The sequence below is a fragment of the Astatotilapia calliptera genome, chromosome 6, assembly GCF_964374335.1.
Source record: "Astatotilapia calliptera chromosome 6, fAstCal68.1, whole genome shotgun sequence".
In the NCBI taxonomy this organism is placed as follows: domain Eukaryota; kingdom Metazoa; phylum Chordata; class Actinopteri; order Cichliformes; family Cichlidae; genus Astatotilapia; species Astatotilapia calliptera.
In genome coordinates, this window is record NC_137427.1 from 40,468,768 (window position 1) to 40,487,102 (window position 18,335).

Here is an 18,335-nt window from a genome sequence, read left to right on the forward strand (position 1 = left end):
TTGTCATCCTTTTTTTTTTTTTTTTTTTTTTTTAATAGGACAGGGGGAAAGAATGAAAGAAAGAGGGGGAGAGGAAGAAAGAAAACCAAAGGGGAGAAGAGACGGTGAGAAGGGGGGGGAAGAGAAGAAAAAAAAACAAAAAAAAAAAAAAAAACAACTCCTGGGTCACCTGTATGGAGAGAAAGAAAAACAAAAAAAACAGGGGAGACAGCAAACAACAAAGAGCAACATAATAAAAAAAAAAAAAAAAAAAAAAGCACCATCACAATAAACTAGCTAGTCATAGATATCAATAGTTACTAAATAATAAACGATATTGTGCAGCACGCAAGATAGACAGCGCACAGTGTGCTTTGAGGCAGCAGCCAAGAAAGCTGTAGTCCGCATCTGTGAATACCCATGTGTACACCTGTGTGCATACCTGTGTGGATCAGCATGCTTGCATTCCAAAGGTTTCTCCATGTAGTGATCTGCTAGAGAGTGTGGGGAGCCACAGCCCTGTCCTCTATGGTATCAAGCAGGTATGGAGGAGATCAAAACTCCAGACATCCAGAGGCACCCAGAACACAAGAGACCAAGGAAGACCCACAGAGGGGCAGCCGCGCCACTGTCCCAGAAAGAGCTAAGGAGAGTCCCAGATGAGGGCTCATTCAGCAGCCGCGGAGCAGAAGCCAGGGGGAGTTGCAGTGACGCGCCCGTGAGCTCCGCCGGCAGCCAGCTGTGCCTGAGTGACCGAGCCCCAGGCCGAGAGGCCGGTTGGCACCCCACCTCCAAAGTGGCCCGAGCGAGCCCCAATAAGCGGCCGCCAAGGAGTGAGCCGGTGTGTACCCGGACACCCACCCCCAGATACAAAGAACCACCAACGCACCGATACCTGAGGGAGTCCGCCACCGGCAGGGGAAGTGGTGGTGGGTGGAGATAGGCCTCCAAACCTTGGAGGGCCTGAGATGTCCCCAGAGAGGTGGCGTCTGATACCCAACCTGACATATAGACACAGACATACAGGCACACACAGACACAAACATCCATTCCCACCCTCATGCTCTCATATGTACTTCACACTCAACCGACATGGAGACAGACATAAAGGGACGCTGTATACACGATCACACATCCCAAGCGTACTCTACTAACCGGGTCTAGGTACCCTTGCCCCTGGAGGGGGAACTGCACCCAGACCCAGGTGGTGTTACCCTTTTCCCTGCGGTGGGGAGAGGCAGACTGCCCCAACTCCGCAGCAGCAGGGAGGCCCCAGACCGCAGTCGGATGGCCCACTCCTCCTAGCCCCCCCCGCTCCAGTAGGCCGCAGAGAATGGGGGTGAGAGAAGACTCCAAACCTCCCTCCACCCGCTCATTGTAGTGTTGATGCATGTGTGTTCTAAGGTGCATTTAAAACCCAGGAGGGCATGGAGCTACCTGCCAGAGAGCAGCAGGTAAGCGCATAGTCCCTCCTGCTAGCCCTCAATGTCTACATGTATTTAAAATTGAGAGGTGGGCAACGACGCCAGGGGTGAGGCGTACACCCTGATGGTAACTTGGACTCCGTGTATCGTGCCCACCCCCAAGATCCTATATGTATGTGTAATGAGGGTGTGAGTAATGTGAATGTCTAAGTTGTGGGATAAAATTGAGGCAGAGGCAGCCAGAAGGGGACAGAGGGGGGGGGGGGGCGGGGGGGGTAGCCTCCTCTGCATCCTGGTGACATACCCCTACTCCAAGGCCCTGCATGTGTGGGTGGTTGTGGTGGAGCAGGAGGAGGGAGGCAGCTGGAGATGGGGAGGGAAGGAAGGGAGGGGCAGGTGACCCCTCCCTGGGGCCAGCTCCCCCGCTGACCCCAGTAGGCACTCCCACACTCCGCGACCCGCCAGGGAAAGGGGGGCCCAGGCCCATCCAGACCGGGGCCCAGCGCAGCAGCGCCCCGCGGCCCCACAGAGCCCGGGACAGTCCACCCAACCCCACCACAGAGAAAACTGCACCCACCCCACCATCCACTCGTCTTCCAGACTACATGAGACAATAGACGCCCAGGCTGAGATCTTCCTCCACCTCTCCTGTATCTCCCCCTCCTGCAGAGAGTTCCTGAGGGGAAGAAAGCTCCTGCAAGGTGTAACAATCTCCCCCACCGGTTGAAGAGCCCCACAGGTGACTCGACACGCCGGCGGCACCCTGCGCCAGGGATGGGCTCCCATGCACCCACCCGCCCACAACCCCGGCAACACACAAACCAGGACCCAAGGCCCCGAGGCCCAGCCAGGGCCCCGGCCCAGAGATGGAGCGCCCCCAGACCCTCACGCCCATCCCGGACCCACCCAGGGGCAGACAGGCTACCAGGTCAGTAACCCACGTCCATCACCACAGACCCTCCCCTAGCCCCGCTGCACGCAGCCACGAGGAAATGGTCAGAAAAAGGCCCCCAACCGGACATGACCGCTACCCCGGGTTGAGCCCCCCAAGGAAGATGCCTCCGGGGAACCCCCCGACGCCCTAAGCCTGTCCCTGCCCCCACACCAATCACAACATTGAAGGCGGGACCAAACTATGACCCCCCACCCCCACTAGGTGATGGAGCCGATCAAAGGAGCCCAGAGCAATTGATCTGATGTGGTGGCAGAGGCTGTATCAAAACTAATGTAATTTAATAGATAATTTCTATATTGGTTAGAATTAAGATTATTTTTATTTTTCCAGTTCATGAGGACAGTTTTCTTGGCTATGCATAGGGCAGTGAAAACCATATGGGCTAAATTGTTTTCTGAGGTGACATTATCTAAGCTGCCCAACAAACACACTAAGGGGGAAGTTGGAATGTTACATTTCAGACACTTTGATAAGTCTTCACATATCTCGTGCCAAAACTTCTGCACTGGTGGACAGAACCAAAGAGCGTGAATGTAATTGTCTGGTGTATTTCCTTGACAGTGTGAGCAGTTGTTGGAAGATGTAAAGCCCATCTTGAACATCCGATGACCTGTATAGTGCACTCTATGAAGTATTTTGTATTGTATTAATTGCAGACTGGGATTTTTAATCAATTTAAAAGTTTAAGCATACCTGAGACCAGAAGTTTTGGTCTAAACTGACTGATAAATCTGCTTCCCACTTTGCAATAGGAAGGGATATTGATTCATCTAATTTAGAGAATGTTCTATATATTTTAGATAATAATTTGGGGGATTTAAGAGTAAGGAAATGTGCCGCACTTGGTGGTATTTGTAATTCAACTTGACTGAGGTTAAATTTCTTTTTTATTATGGATTTAATTTGTTGATATTCTAAAAAATTTTTTCTTGTTGATCCCATATTGTGTAACTAGTCTGTCGAATGGGATCAATTCTGTTCCCTCCAATATATGTTCTAAGTATTTAATTCCTTTACAACTCCATTCTGGGAAGTTAATCATATTATTGTTTTGTAATATGTCAGGGTTATTCCAGATAGGAGTACGTTTGCATGGGATTAGTGAAGACTCCGTTATTTTTAGATACTCCCACCATGCTGTCAGAGAGAAGCTGATGTTGATACTTTTAAAGCATTCATGTTTTTTGATGTTTGAGCTAATAAATGGTAGGTCTGAAATCTCTAGATCCTTGCATAGTGCCTGTTCAACATCTAGCCAGGGCTCAACTAAGAAGGTATGTTTTGACCATTCTGAGATGAACTGAAGCCTGTTGGCTAAGAAGTATTGGTGAAAATTAGGCAGATCTAATCCTCCTCTATCCTTTGTTCTTTGTAGCGTTTTTAAGCTAATACGCGGGGGTTTATCTTTCCAAAGGAATTTGGAAATATAGGAATCCAGAGATCTGAACCAATCTTATGATGGTTTGTTAGGGATCATCAAAAGTAAGTAATTTATTTTTGGCAAGATCATCATTTTTATAGTGGCGACCCTTCCCATGAGTGATATGGGTAAAGATTTCCATCTAGTCAGATGTATCCTGAGGTTCAGATCATGAGGAACCCCACCGCCCGGGATTCACAATCAACTCCCTTATTAGATGACCATGTACCACTACCACAATTTAATATCACCGGGAGTACTTTGCCAAACCGGGTTATCTCTCCTGTTCTCCCTGATAGCAACCAGCGGTCCACTGAGTTTACTCTTGGTCCAAAACCAACAGATGAAAGGCCTCCTGTGCCATCGTGTCCTCCTCACGAGCCTTTTTGTCCCCTCTCGACTTCACATCCAGAGTTGATTCTAGGGGAGGGGGAGAGACCTGGGGGACTTGAGGTTAGGCCTGTGGCCCCTCAGACTGACGAGGATTTGTTCCAATCCACAACAAATTGGGAAAAATCTACAAATAGAGCAAATAGAAGTGAGGTACAAATTAGATCCGATCCACAGAAAAATGTGATCACAACTAAGTCCCATTCACTTCATCTGTCTAAAAATGTATACTCTAATGTCTCTGTATTACAGACCAGCCCAGAGATACAAACCTGCAGCAAGGGGTCTCAAACGACCAGCAAAACCTTTTCTTCTGCTGTAACAACAGAAAACAGACAAGAGAGACAGACAGCCACCGAGAATCAACAGGTTGAAAATATTAACCAGTGTCACCCGACGTGTCATAAAGCCCGCAAGGGCAGAAAAATCATAGATTGGGTATTTCGTGGGACTCGACCAGTTTGGTTCTTAGGGGACTCCAACCTAAATCGTGTACCAGCTTACAATAATGATAATATACAAATTGATAGTTACGCAGGGGCTTCATTTTACCATTTTCTCCAGATTCTGGAAAAGACACCAATCCATCCAGATGTCAAATTAGTAGTTTTATCCATCGGAATCAATAACAGGGACCAAGATGCAGATAAAACTTCCAATAAACAATTGAGAATGCTCTATAAAAGGGCACAATCTGTCTTTCCAAATGCCGACGTATTCTTTCCCTTAATTAATTTTTCACCTCTGCTTCCAAAAGAACAACAGAATCTAACCAGCATCAACAACTTTGCGATTAAACGATTTCAGGTACTGAACCCGCTCCCGGGTGATAAGTTTAATACTGTGGGGGATAATATCCACTGGACACCAGAAACAGCCCAAAACATATTGGTGAACTGGTGTAAACAAATTAATCTGGATTTTCAGTAGCTTGTTACCCTAAGCAGGGAGGGACACCGTCTACTGATCTATCATGGAACTCGAATTGTAATGTATTAAATCTATCTGAATTGTTCTGCCCCACAGAAAAGCAAGTGCACTTACTGGAACGGGGCTTAACCTACATACCGATTCCAAAATCATATGATAGGCTTGGTTTACGAAAAGATCTTCATTTATATCACAGAAGAATCAAACTTATGGATTATTTCTCACAAACCAATTATAAAAACAAAGGTAATACAGAGGCAAAGTTTACCTTACCGTCTCACTGGGAGCCAACATGGGAACAGATTAGTGGGGAGGTGAAGGAACTCATACAGTCAGACATTCATAATTTTCATCAGTTTCTTCTGTTCATAGATGGAGGGATGGGACGGGCTGAGGAGGAGAGGGAAATAATTAGGGAGCTGCAGGAAAACAAAAAACATTGTGATTACACCTGCAGATAAGGGCAGTAAAATTGTCATCATGGACAAACAACAGTATGTAGGGGAGGCACACAGACAACTTGTAAATACCAAATATTATAGACCAATTGGGGAGAGTTTACAAAAAACGTCCCAGAGTTAGATTTACGCCGTCATTAATCGGCTATATTACAAAAAATACATCACCGCTAAACAGCGGGACTTTTTGTTTGGACCTACTTCCCCCCGTGAAAGACAATTTTATTTGCTACCTAAAATCCATAAAGAACCGCAAAGCTGACCAATACCACATCGGGTGCCGTCGGGCAGACCTATAGTGTCTGACTGCAGTAGCGCCACTTATAACGTCTCCCTGTACATAGATCATTTCCTGGGTCCTCTCTCTACTAAACATCAGAGCTACTTGAAAGACACCTACCATTTTTTGGAAGTTGTTAGACGATTAGTGCTACCCAGCAATGCCCTGTTATTCACAATTGACATCGAGAGCTTATATACAAACATTAATACGGATTTAGGCTTAAGTACAGTACGAAACATCTTTAGAAGGAATCTGGATGCTCAGAGACCAGATGAGGAGGTGTTACAGCTTTTAGAACTTTGCTTGAGGTGTAATGACTTTGAGTTCAATGGCAATCGATACCTGCAGGTGGAAGGAACAGCAATGGGGCACAGATATGCTCCCTCTTATGCCAACCTCTATATGAGTGAATGGGAAGCGGGTGCGTTGAGTAAATGCCAATGTAAGCCTCTTTTTTATCTTCGGTTTCTTGATGACATCATAGGAGCCTGGTCACACAGCAGGGAGGAGTTTGATGAGTTCATTAGCGTGTTGAATAATCATCACGGGTCAATTAAAGTAAAGTATACATTAGACGCAAATGAGGTCAACTTTTTAGATACAACGGTTTTCTTCGAGCAGTTAAATGAACAGCAGAAGAAAATACTTACTCGGGTGTACTTTAAACCAACTGACACCCATGCACTCCTTCACAAAGCTAGCTATCACCCCAAACATACATTCAGGGGAATTGTGAAATCGCAGATTATTAGATTTTACAGAATCTCCTCCCGTGAAATAGACCTCCAGAAGTCCATTATGATCTTGTTCCAAAGCCTCAGACGAAGGGGGTACTCAAAAAGATTCCTGAGAACAATTAAGAGTAAGACCCTATCGGAATTGGGTTCCAGAGAGGGAGAGATTCTCTCACCCCAAGTAGCTAGTCAGGGACGGGGGGGGGGCAGAGGAGGATAAGGAAATTTTGCATCTGATCACAATGTACTCTACCTCATACTTACCTTTGAACAGGACCTTCAAAATGAACTTTAGATTTCTAACTGATATACCCCCCTTTCAAAACTGTAGAACAATAGTGGCCAACAGGAAAAATAAAAACCTTAAAGATATGTTGGTTAGAACCAGACTTGGAGGCCACCGACAGGGAAGAACACAAAGCTTAGACCAGCATTTTTTAAATGCAGTGCAATACCTGTTTAACCCACATGGTGGTGCTGGAGCTCCAATTCTGGACAACTTTACACCCAATAGTAGAAATATAGTTTATGGTATCATTTGTGAACAGTGTTTGTTAATATATGTCGGTGAAACGGGTCAGACTCTGACGGAAAGATTGAAACAACATTTGTATAACATTAGGACAGACAGACTGAATACTCCTCTAGTCAAACATTTTCAAATCCACTCACCAAACTCCCTGGGTATCCTGGGACTGCAGTCCTGTGCATCATGGACGGAGGGACAGAGGAGGAGACATGAGGACCTGTGGATCAGAAAACTAAACACCAAAGCTCCTCTTGGGCTAAACTTCAGATGACATCAGTGAATGTTGACTTGCTATCGTCTGTTCTTGAATGTGACAATAAAGTTAGTTTTACTGCAGAAGTGTTGCTAGGAGTGTTTAAGCATTTACTTTATTTAAATTACAATTTTAGGACAACCTGTGTGGGTCTTACCAGGTTATGGTATTATAGTCACTTATCACAGTTGGTCTCATTTCCCACAAAAAAAAAAAAAAAAAAAAAAAAAAAAAAATGTCTTCCATTTTCTGATGATTGCTCCCACAGTTGATTTTTTCACACCAAGCTGCTTGCCTATTGTAGATTCACTCTTCCCAGTCTGGTGCAGGGCTACAATACTTTTCCTGGTGTCCTTCGAAAGCTCTTTGGTCTTGGCCATGGCGGAGTTTGGAGTCTGACTGTTTGAGGCTGTGGACAGGTGTCTTTTATACAGATGATGAGTTCAAACAGGTGCCATTCATACAGGTAACGAGTGGGGGACAGAAAAGCGTCTTACAGAAGACGTTACAGGTCTGTGAGAGCCAGAGATTTTCCTTGTTTGAGGTGACCAAATACTTATTTTCCACCCTGATTTACGAATAAATTCTTTACAAATCCTACCATGTGAATTCATGGATTTTTTTTTTTCACATTCTGTCTCTCACAGTTGAAGTGTACCTCTGGTGCAAATTACTGACCTCTGTCATCATTTTAAGTGGGGGAACTTGCACAATCGGTGGCTGACTAAATACTTTTTTTTGCCCCACTGTATTTCTTCTCTAAGTTGTGCTTCAGACCAGTCAGATGTAAAGGAGATCTTCCCAATAAGGCCATCTTGTGCTAGTTTTGCTCGTGAATCTCCTCTCAGTATGAGAAACGTTGATGCTGAAGACAAGGGCAAGCACACAACATCTTTTGTATAGTGTTTGCAGGTCTTGTTTTTTCTCACAAAATGTGAGCGCGTAGCATGAGCTTGAGGAACTGATGGAAGAGGAACCTGAAATGAATTCAAGCACAGATACAGATAGACACCTATGCATTACAATACATCCGTAAGGTTTCTGTTATCTGTTCATTAAAAAACAAAACAAAACAAAAAACTGTAGACTCAGACCATCTTACTATTGTCTACCCATTACACAGAAAACTGAACCTCTTGTACCTTGTAGATTAGCATTTGGTGATTGTTGGTCAAGTTGGTGATTCAGTCCCCAGGTGCTCTAATCTACAGCTACCAATGGGTTTATCTAAGTATGACTGTGTTCGCACACAGTCATACTTAGATAAACCAATGGGTTTATCTAAGTATGACTGTGTTCGCACACAGTCATAGTACAGAAAAAGTGCTTGTATTAATCTGTGCCTGTGAATGGGTAAATGAGATCTGTTGTATAAAGTGCTTTGAGCACTCAATTAGAGTAGAAAAGGCCTGCAGTTAGGTCAGTGTGTATTTGGACCCTAACAAGTTTTATTTTGTTGCCCGTTTACTGAAACATATTCCAATCAAAATTATATCATGGACATGATGTGCAGACTCAGCTTTAATTTAGGGTATCCATATTAAAATGATGATGTAATTACCAATTAAGCAGATAAAAGGCCTGAAATTGATTTGAGACGTAGTGTTTGCATTTTGAAAATTTTACTGTGAACAGACAACATGCGGTCAAAGAGAACATAACAGAAAAAAGAAAATTAAGAAATTAATACAGCCACTACAGTGACCATCAAAACAATGAAAAATATTGCCGTAAAAAAAATTTTGCGACACCACAGAACCAATGATAGCGTATAATATGAAACGATAGATGTTTTCATATCGTCATATCGAACAGCCCTAATACAGAGGGTTCACTGCAAGGTGCAAGCCACTCATAAGCCTCAAGAATAGAAAGGCTAGAATGGACTTAACAACAAAACAAAACAAAAAAAACATCTAGTAAAAGCCAGCTAAATTTTGGAAAAACATTCTTTGGACAGATAAAACCAAGATCAACCTCTATCAGAATGATGGCAAGAAAAAAGTATGGAGAAGGGTGGAACGGCTCATGATCCAAAGCATACCACATCATCTGTAAAACATGGCAGAGGCAGTGTGATGGTTTGATCATGCATGGCTGCCAGTGGCACTGGTAGTGTTTACTGAATATGTCACACAGGACTGAAGCAGCTGAATGTGTTCAGAGACATACTGTCTGCTCAAGTCCAGCTAAAAGTAGTCACATTGATTAGGCAGCATTTAATAATACAGATGGACAATGACCCAAAACATACAGTCCAAGCACCCCATGACTTTAAATTAAAGTAAAGAAATAGAATATTCTTGAATGGCCAAGTCAGTCACTGGATTTTAACCCAGTTGAGCATACATTTCACTTGTTGAAGACTAAATTTAGGACAGAAAGGCCCACAAACAAACAGCAACTGAAAGCCAATGCAGTAAAGGCCTGGCAGAGCCTTAGTAAGGAGGAATGCCAGCATTTGGTGGTGTCCATTCAATTCAATTCAATTCAATTTTATTTATATAGCGCCAAATCACAACAAAAGTCGCCTCAAGGCGCTTCATAGATACAGAGAAAAACCCAACAATCATATGACCCCCTATGAGCAAGCACTTTGGCGACAGTGGGAAGGAAAAACTCCCTTTTAACAGGAAGAAACCTCCGGCAGAACCAGGCTCAGGGAGGGGCGGCCATCTGCTGCGACCGGTTGGGGTGAGAGAAGGAAGACAGGATAAAGACATGCTGTGGAAGAGAGACAGAGGTTAATAACAGATATGATTCAATGCAGAGAGGTCTATTAATACATAGTGAGTGAGAAAGGTGACTGGAAAGGAAAAACTCAATGCATCATGGGAATCCCCCGGCAGCCTACATCTATTGCAGCATAACAAAGGGAGGATTCAGGGTCACCTGGTCCAGCCCTAACTATATGCTTTAGAAAAAAGGAAAGTTTTAAGCCTAATCTTAAAAGTAGAGATAGTGTCTGTCTCCCGAATCCAAACTGGAAGCTGGTTCCACAGAAGAGGGGCCTGAAAACTGAAGGCTCTCCCTCCCATTCTACTTTTAAATACTCTAGGAACAACAAGTAGGCCTGCAGAGCGAGAGCGGAGCGCTCTAATAGGGTGATATGGTACTACAAGGTCATTAAGATAAGATGGGGCCTGATTATTTAAGACCTTGTATGTGAGGAGCAGGATTTTGAATTCAATTCTGGATTTAACAGGAAGCCAATGAAGGGAAGCCAAAACAGGAGAAATATGCTCTCTCTTTCTAGTCCCTGTCAGGACTCTTGCTGCAGCATTTTGGATTAGCTGAAGGCTTTTCAGTGAGTTTTTTGGACATCCTGATAATAATGAATTACAGTAGTCCAGCCTGGAAGTAATAAATGCATGAACTAGTTTTTCAGCGTCACTCTGAGACAGGATATTTCTAATTTTAGAGATGTTGCGCAAATGGAAGAAAGCAGTCTTACATATTTGTTTAATATGTGCGTTGAAGGACATGTCCTGGTCAAAAATGACTCCAAGGTTCCTCACCGCGTTACTGGAGGCCAAGGTAATGCCATCCAGAGTAAGAATCTGATTAGATACCATATTTCTAAGATTTTCAGGGCCGAGTACAATAACCTCAGTTTTATCTGAATTAAGAAGCAGAAAGTTAGCGGCCATCCAGGTCTTTATGTCTTTAAGACATTCCTGCAGTTTAACTAATTGGTGTGTGTTATCTGGCTTCATGGACAGATAGAGCTGGGTGTCATCTGCATAGCAGTGAAAATGTATGCTATGTCTTCTAATGATACTGCCTAAGGGAAGCATGTATAATGTAAACAGAATTGGTCCTAGCACTGAACCCTGTGGAACTCCATAATTAACCTCAGTGTGTGAAGAGGACTCTCCATTTACATGCACGAATTGGAGTCTATTAGATAGATATGATACAAACCACTGCAGCGCAGTACTTGTAATACCTACAGCATGTTCTAATCGCTCTAATAGGATATTATGATCAACAGTATCGAACGCTGCACTGAGGTCTAGCAGGACAAGCACAGAGATGAGTCCACTGTCAGAGGCCATAAGAAGATCATTTGTAACCTTCACTAAAGCTGTTTCTGTGCTGTGCTGAGCTCTGAAACCTGACTGAAACTCTTCAAATAAACCATTCCTCTGCAGATGATCTGTTAGCTGTTTGACAACTACTCTTTCAAGGATTTTTGATATGAAAGGAAGGTTGGAGATTGGCCTATAATTAGCTAAGACTGCTGGGTCTAGAGATGGCTTTTTGAGTAAAGGTTTAACTACAGCCAGCTTGAAGGCCTGTGGTACATAGCCGATTATTAGAGATAGGTTGATCATATTTAAGATCGAAGAATTAATTAATGGCAGGACTTCTTTGAGCAGTTTTGTAGGAATGGGGTCTAAAAGACACGTTGATGGTTTGGAGGAAGTAATTATTGAAGTTAACTCAGAAAGATCAATTGGAGAAAAAGAGTCTAACTTAATATCAATGGTACTAAGAGTAGCTGTAGATAATATTACATCTGTGGGATGATTATTGGTAATTTTTTCTCTAATGATAAAAATTTTATTTGTGAAGAAGTTCATGAAGTCATTACTAGTTAACGTTAAAGGGATGGTTGGCTCAAAAGAGCTCTGACTTTTTGTCAGCCTGGCTACAGTGCTGAAGAGAAACCTAGGGTTGTTCTTATTTTCTTCAATCAGTGATGAATAGTAAGATGTTCTGGCTTTGCGGAGGGCTTTCTTATAAAGCAGCAAACTATTTCTCCAGGCTAAATGATGATCCTCTAGATTTGTGACACGCCATTTCCTCTCCAGATTACGAGTCATCTGCTTTAGGGTACGTGTTTCAGAATTATACCACGGAGTCAGGTACTTCTGATTTGAGGCCTTAGTTTTCACAGGAGCTACAGTATCCAGAGTCGTACGTAGTGAGGAGGTGAAATTATTAACAAGATAATCGACCTCTGTTGGGGTAGCGTTCAGATAGCTGCTTTGCTCTGTGTTGGTACAGGGCATTGGAGATGATAACAGTGGGTGGATTATATTCTTAAACTTAGTTACAGTGCTTTCAGAAAGACATCTACTTTGATAAAGTCTACTCTTCACCGCTGTGTAATCAATTATTGTAAAAGTAAATGTTATCAGGAAATGATCAGACAGGAGAGGGTTTTCAGGAAACACTGTTAAATGTTCAGGTTCGATGCCATATGTTAAAACAAGATCTAGGGTGTGATTAAAGTGGTGGGTGGGTTCTTTTACATTTTGAGAGAAACCAATTGAGTCTAATAACAGATTAAATGCCATGTTGAGGCTGTCATTTTTAGCATCTACATGGATGTTAAAATCACCCACAATAATTATTTTATCTGAGCTCAGAACTAAATTAGATATAAAGTCTGAGAAATCAGACAGAAACTCTGTGTAAGGCCCAGGTGGACGATAGATGATAACAAGTAAGACTGGTTTCTGAGTTTCCATGACTTCAAGACTTCAGGATGTCATTGCCAACAAAGGGTTTTGAATAAAGTAATAGAAATTAGAGATGGACCGATCCGATATTACGTATCGGTATCGGTCCGATACTGACCTAAATTACTGGATCGGATATCGGAGAAAAATAAAAAATGTAATCCGATCCATTAAATATCACGAAAGCACCTCACAAAACTTGCAACAAGCCGTAACTCGCCTCAGAACGTTAGCACGTCGGAGCAGTATGCATCATGTGATAGAGCGGCTGTGGCATGCGGGACCTGTCGGTGGTCTGGGTAGCATTTGGAGCTTCGCTAGCAACCCGGCATTTCATCTCCGACAAAGTTATCCCCGAGAGAAGTACAGCAAGTGTGTAAGTCCATCTCTGAATGTAAAGCATTCCTGCGTTAAGCTTAACAAGCGACTGCCTCTTATTGCTGCTATTTCAATCATGAAACTGCTTAATGATCAGCTGATCGGCTTTTCTGTCGCGAGTCCGTCTCTCTTGTTTGTTTTTGGCCCACTTTGCACCGGAAAGAGGAAACCACAACTTAGACATTCACATTACTCACACTCTCATTACACATACATATAGGATCTTGGGGGTGGGCACGATACACGGAATCCGAAGTACCATCAGGGTGTACACCTCACCCCTGGCATCGTTGCCCACCTCTCAAGGTTAAATACACGTAGACATTGAGGGCTAGCAGGAGGGACCATGCGCTTACCTGCTGCTCTCTGGCAGGTAGCTCCATGCCCTCCTGGGTTTTAAATGCACCTTAGAACACACATGCATCAACACTACAATGAGCGGGTGGAGGGAGGTTTGGAGTCTTCTCTCACCCCCGTTCTCTGGAACCTGCTGGAGCGGGGGGGCTAGGAGGAGGAGTTGGCCGTCCGACTGCGGTCTGGAGTGTGGGGCCTCCCTGCTGCTGCGGAGTCGGGGCGGTCTGCCTCCCCCCACCGCAGGGAAAAGGGTAACACCACCTGGGTCTGGGTGCAGTTCCCCCTCCAGGGGCAAGGGTACCTAGACCCGGTTCGTAGAGTACGCTTTGGGAGTGTGATCGTGTGTACAGCGTCTCTTTATGTCTGTCTCCACGTTGGTTGAGTGTGGAGTAAGTGCATATGAGAGCATGAGGGTGGGAATGGATGTTTGTATCTGTGTGTGCCTGTATTTCTGTGTCTATATGTCAGGTTGGGTGTCAGGCGCCACCTCTCTGGGGACATCTCAGGCCCTCCAAGGTTTGGAGGCCTATCTCCCCCTACCACCACTTCCCCTGCCAGTGGCGGACTCCCTCAGGTGTCGGTGCATTGGTGGTTCTTTGTGTCCGGGGATGGGCGTCCAGGTACACACCGGCTCACTCCTTGGCGGCCACGTATCGGGGCCTGGAGCCTGGGGCTCGCTCGGGCCACTTCGGAGGTGGGGTGCCCCCGGCCTCTCGGCCTGGGGCTGGGTCACTCAGGCACGGCTGGCTGCCGGCGGAGCTCACGGGCACGTCACTGCAACTCCCCCTGGCTTCTGCTCCACGGCTGCTGAGTGAGCCCTCATCTGGGACTCTCCTCAGCTCTTTCTGGGACAGTGGCGCGGCTGCCCCTCTGTTGGTCTTCCTTGGTCTCTTGTGTTCTGGGGGCCTCTGGATGTCTGGAGTTTTGATCTCCTCCATACCTGCTTCATGCCCTGGAGGACGGGGCTGTGGCCCCCCCACACCCTCTAGCAGATCATTACATGAAGGAACCTTTTAAAAAAACAAAAAACAAGCGCGTCCATGCTCACAGGTGTACACACGGGTGATCACACCCACAAACTACACCCTTTTTGGCTCCTACCTCAAAGCACACTGTTCTGTTGATCTTATGTGCTGCACAATAATGTTTAATATTTAGTATTTACTGTCATATTCCCATATATCATTGTGATGCTGTTTATTCTATTACTCTTGTTCTCTTCTGCTTGTTTTCTTTTTTCTTTCTCAGCAGGTGATCCAGGTGATTGATATATGCATTTTTTTCCCCTCTGCCCATTCTGTTGGTTTTTGTTTTTTGCCCTTCTCCCCCGTCCCTCTTCTCAGCTGTTTCTCTTTCCCTCTTTCTTTCTCCCCTTCTTTCCCCCAGTCAAGTCTGTCCCGTATTCAGTAAGTGAAAATAAAATAAACAATAAAAGGTGAATCAAATGGACCATTACGGCAAGGCTGGGATGGTCAATTTGGTAAAGTAAATCCGTTGGGCATCTTTCTTTGCCTTTAGACAACAATTCTGATGGCAAAAGAGCCAAACGGGACAGGCAAAAAAAAAAAAAAAAAAAAAAAAAGAGCAAACCAGCGGCTGAACAACAGCAGCACGTTTAAGCTTGATAAGCTGTTGTTAGAATGTATTTAATATTACTTTCTACTCGAGGATCTTTTTCTACGTAGCTGACGCTGGTAACTGTGCAGGGGCGGATCTAGCAAAGTTTAGCCAGGGGGGCTGATAGGGCATTAACAGGGAAAAGGGGCACAAAGACATACTTTTCTTTCTTATTCTCATTTAAAATGTCTAGCTTTTAATAAATAATTATCTGACACCCAAAGTTTTAATTTGATGTAAAATGAATAGAAGTCAATTACTGTATATAGTGACTATTAAGTCTAATATATATACCCTAGTAAGCTATAGTACTTTTTCCTTTGGGAAGGTACCATCTGTGCAGTCTGCAATTTTGTTGAAGAAAGATGTTGAATCTATTTAATATTTCTTGAAAAATTATTGATTTCTGTGCATTTTTTTTCACACTACATAAAATTAAGGTTGATTACTATGAAACTTTTTTTTTTTTGCATACAGGTATAACAGAATAGCTTTAGTGTAGTTGTTGTTTTAAACTTGAGTATGAACTTATACAAAATGCAGCAAGATATTTAAAAAGACAGTTTTGTTGATTAACTCATTCACTGCCAGCCATTTTCAAATCAGGTAACTCCCCACTGCCAGGGTTTTTGAGCATTTTTACTCATTTTTGAAGAGCCACTGAAAACTGTGTGTTATGATCATATAAACGCTGAACCTACCAAAATGAAGAACAGACTCTCTTCTTTCATCCAAAAAAAAAAAGCTTGTTTCTACCATTTTCCATTCTTTAGTAATCAGCTGTAGAAGAGAGGTGGGTTCCACCAAAAATGCCTGTTTTGACCAAAAAAAGGGAGAAAACGAGCTTTTTGTGAAAAATACATTTCAAGCAGAAAAGTGCCTTTGACACTAATATTTCTTGCTTTGTGACACCTCTAACATATAAAATAGTTTTTCACTTCTATAAAACAGAAATAACACTGAGAAAGGTTATGTTTTATCAAAACAATTTATTTACAAATATATGAAAAAATAAAATGTACATAGTGAAACATTTATTCACAATGAATAATTCACTTTTGTGTGGTAATCATTATAACACTTTCCGGGATGCAAGGGCACACAACAAGACTTGCACCACATTTTTGTCTCACTGCGCAATCCCTTACGTGCGCAAACCCTGCACCTCCTTGCAGGTCTACTTTTACTGCTGGTGGGCTTCAGTTTTTCAAGTTGGTGCCTGCCTAGGTCACCGTCTAGCCTGCTATCAGGGTCGGTGTTGTAAGGTGCCCTTGGGGTTTTTCTGCCTTTCCAGTCACCTTCCCCTTCAAATCCCACACCTGCCCCCTCCCATTGAAAAACGTAATTGACGTCTATAGACGTCAATGGCAGTCAACGTAAGTTTTTCAATTGACGTCTATAGACGTCAATAGCAGTCAACGTAAGTTTTTCAATTGACGTCTATAGACGTCAATGGCAGTCAACGTAAGTTTTTCAATTGACGTCTATAGACGTCAATGGCAGTGAATGAGTTAAAAAACACTATATCGGATTCATATCGGTATCGGCAGATATCCGATACCGATATGAATATGATACCGATATGATACCACTTTTTTATGTCCGATACCGATATCGATATCATAAATTTTTATGATATCGGTATCGGTATCGGACATAAAAAAGTGGTATCGTGCCATCTCTAATAGAAATGATCATTTTATTTTCAGTTATTTAATTTGTCTAATTACTTTAGAGCCTCTGAAATGATAGGATTGTGTTTACAAATTACTTTTTTCCCCCTCACATTTTCATGCAATCATTTCGTTCAACCCATTGAATTAAAACTCAAAGTCTGCACTTCAACTGCATTGGAGTAGTTTCATTTTTAATTCATTCTGGTAATGTACAGAAGCAACATTAGAAAATGTGTCTGTATCCAAATATTTATGAACCTGATTGTATATCAAAGCCAGTCAGCTAAATGATATGTGTAAGAAGGCCTACTGAGCGGTATGTAGGGTTGCCAACTCCCTGAAAAATAAATAAGGGACACCTCGTGGCCAGGGCCGGGCAACCCAGTTGTCTTCACCCTTCCCAGTGTGGTAGCTCTTTTTTTTGTGTGTGAAATTATTTTTTAACCATTTGACTTGAATTTGATTTAAGCAGATGCATATTCTTTGTGATATGACCATATAGGAAACAAATCAGATCAGATCATTTAGCCATTTATTTTTAGCTCAAAATGACAACATTAACACATAAAACAGGTCTCTTTCTTAAACAGAAGCCTGTCATACTTAACTTTTGAGAATATAAGTAAATCTTTCTTTAAAAGAACTCTGTCCTGCTTAACTTAAAATTATATAAATTAATAGAAAACAATAGAACGCAAAATATTCTTGTAACAGTGCACATATAGTGCATTTAGTACAATTGGCTTCAGTTGAGGTATTATTTCAGCTTTTCTAATGCTAATCAGCTGCTCCTGTTTGTAAACCCACTTGTTCCCATGATTACGCATCTTAACTCATCATCATTATTCATCTATGTATTACTTTTATGTATTAGTGATCTATTTGTTGTAATCATCTATCCTTGCAGTTGTTTATTACACAAAATAAATTATATTATCACACTTCTGGCCACATAGCGCTGATATTCACTGCACATGCCCATATTAACCTTAACCAGAGGGTTTAAACAACAAACCAGTGTTTACATACCATATCTGCTTCTGCCGTGGCCTGGTGGACAAAAAATTGGTTAAGGGTTCCCCGAGCTTTCACGCCCCTCATGTTCTTCATGTGCCCACCATTAGAAGCATGCCTATGGAAAAAGTGCACCGGCACACAGTGCAGTGCGCTTTATAGGTGTTATTGTGCATTTTTCCAGCCAGGTGTTTTCCTTTTCCCATTATTCCCTGTACTTTTGCAGCCTCTTTTTTTTCTTTCTTTCTCTGAGCGAACAAACATTGCTGCTCTAATGCTGGGCTTACACTGTGCGATTTTTGGCCCATTTTGAGCCAATTTTTGAGTCGTGCGACCGTTTTGGCGATCGGCCCGATTTTGGCCTTCGTGCGTCGTGCATCGTATACAGGGAGTGCAGAATTATTAGGCAAATGTATGGGGCGCCGTTTGTAAACTGAAACATGCCGAAATTAACAGCAACATTTTTCCAC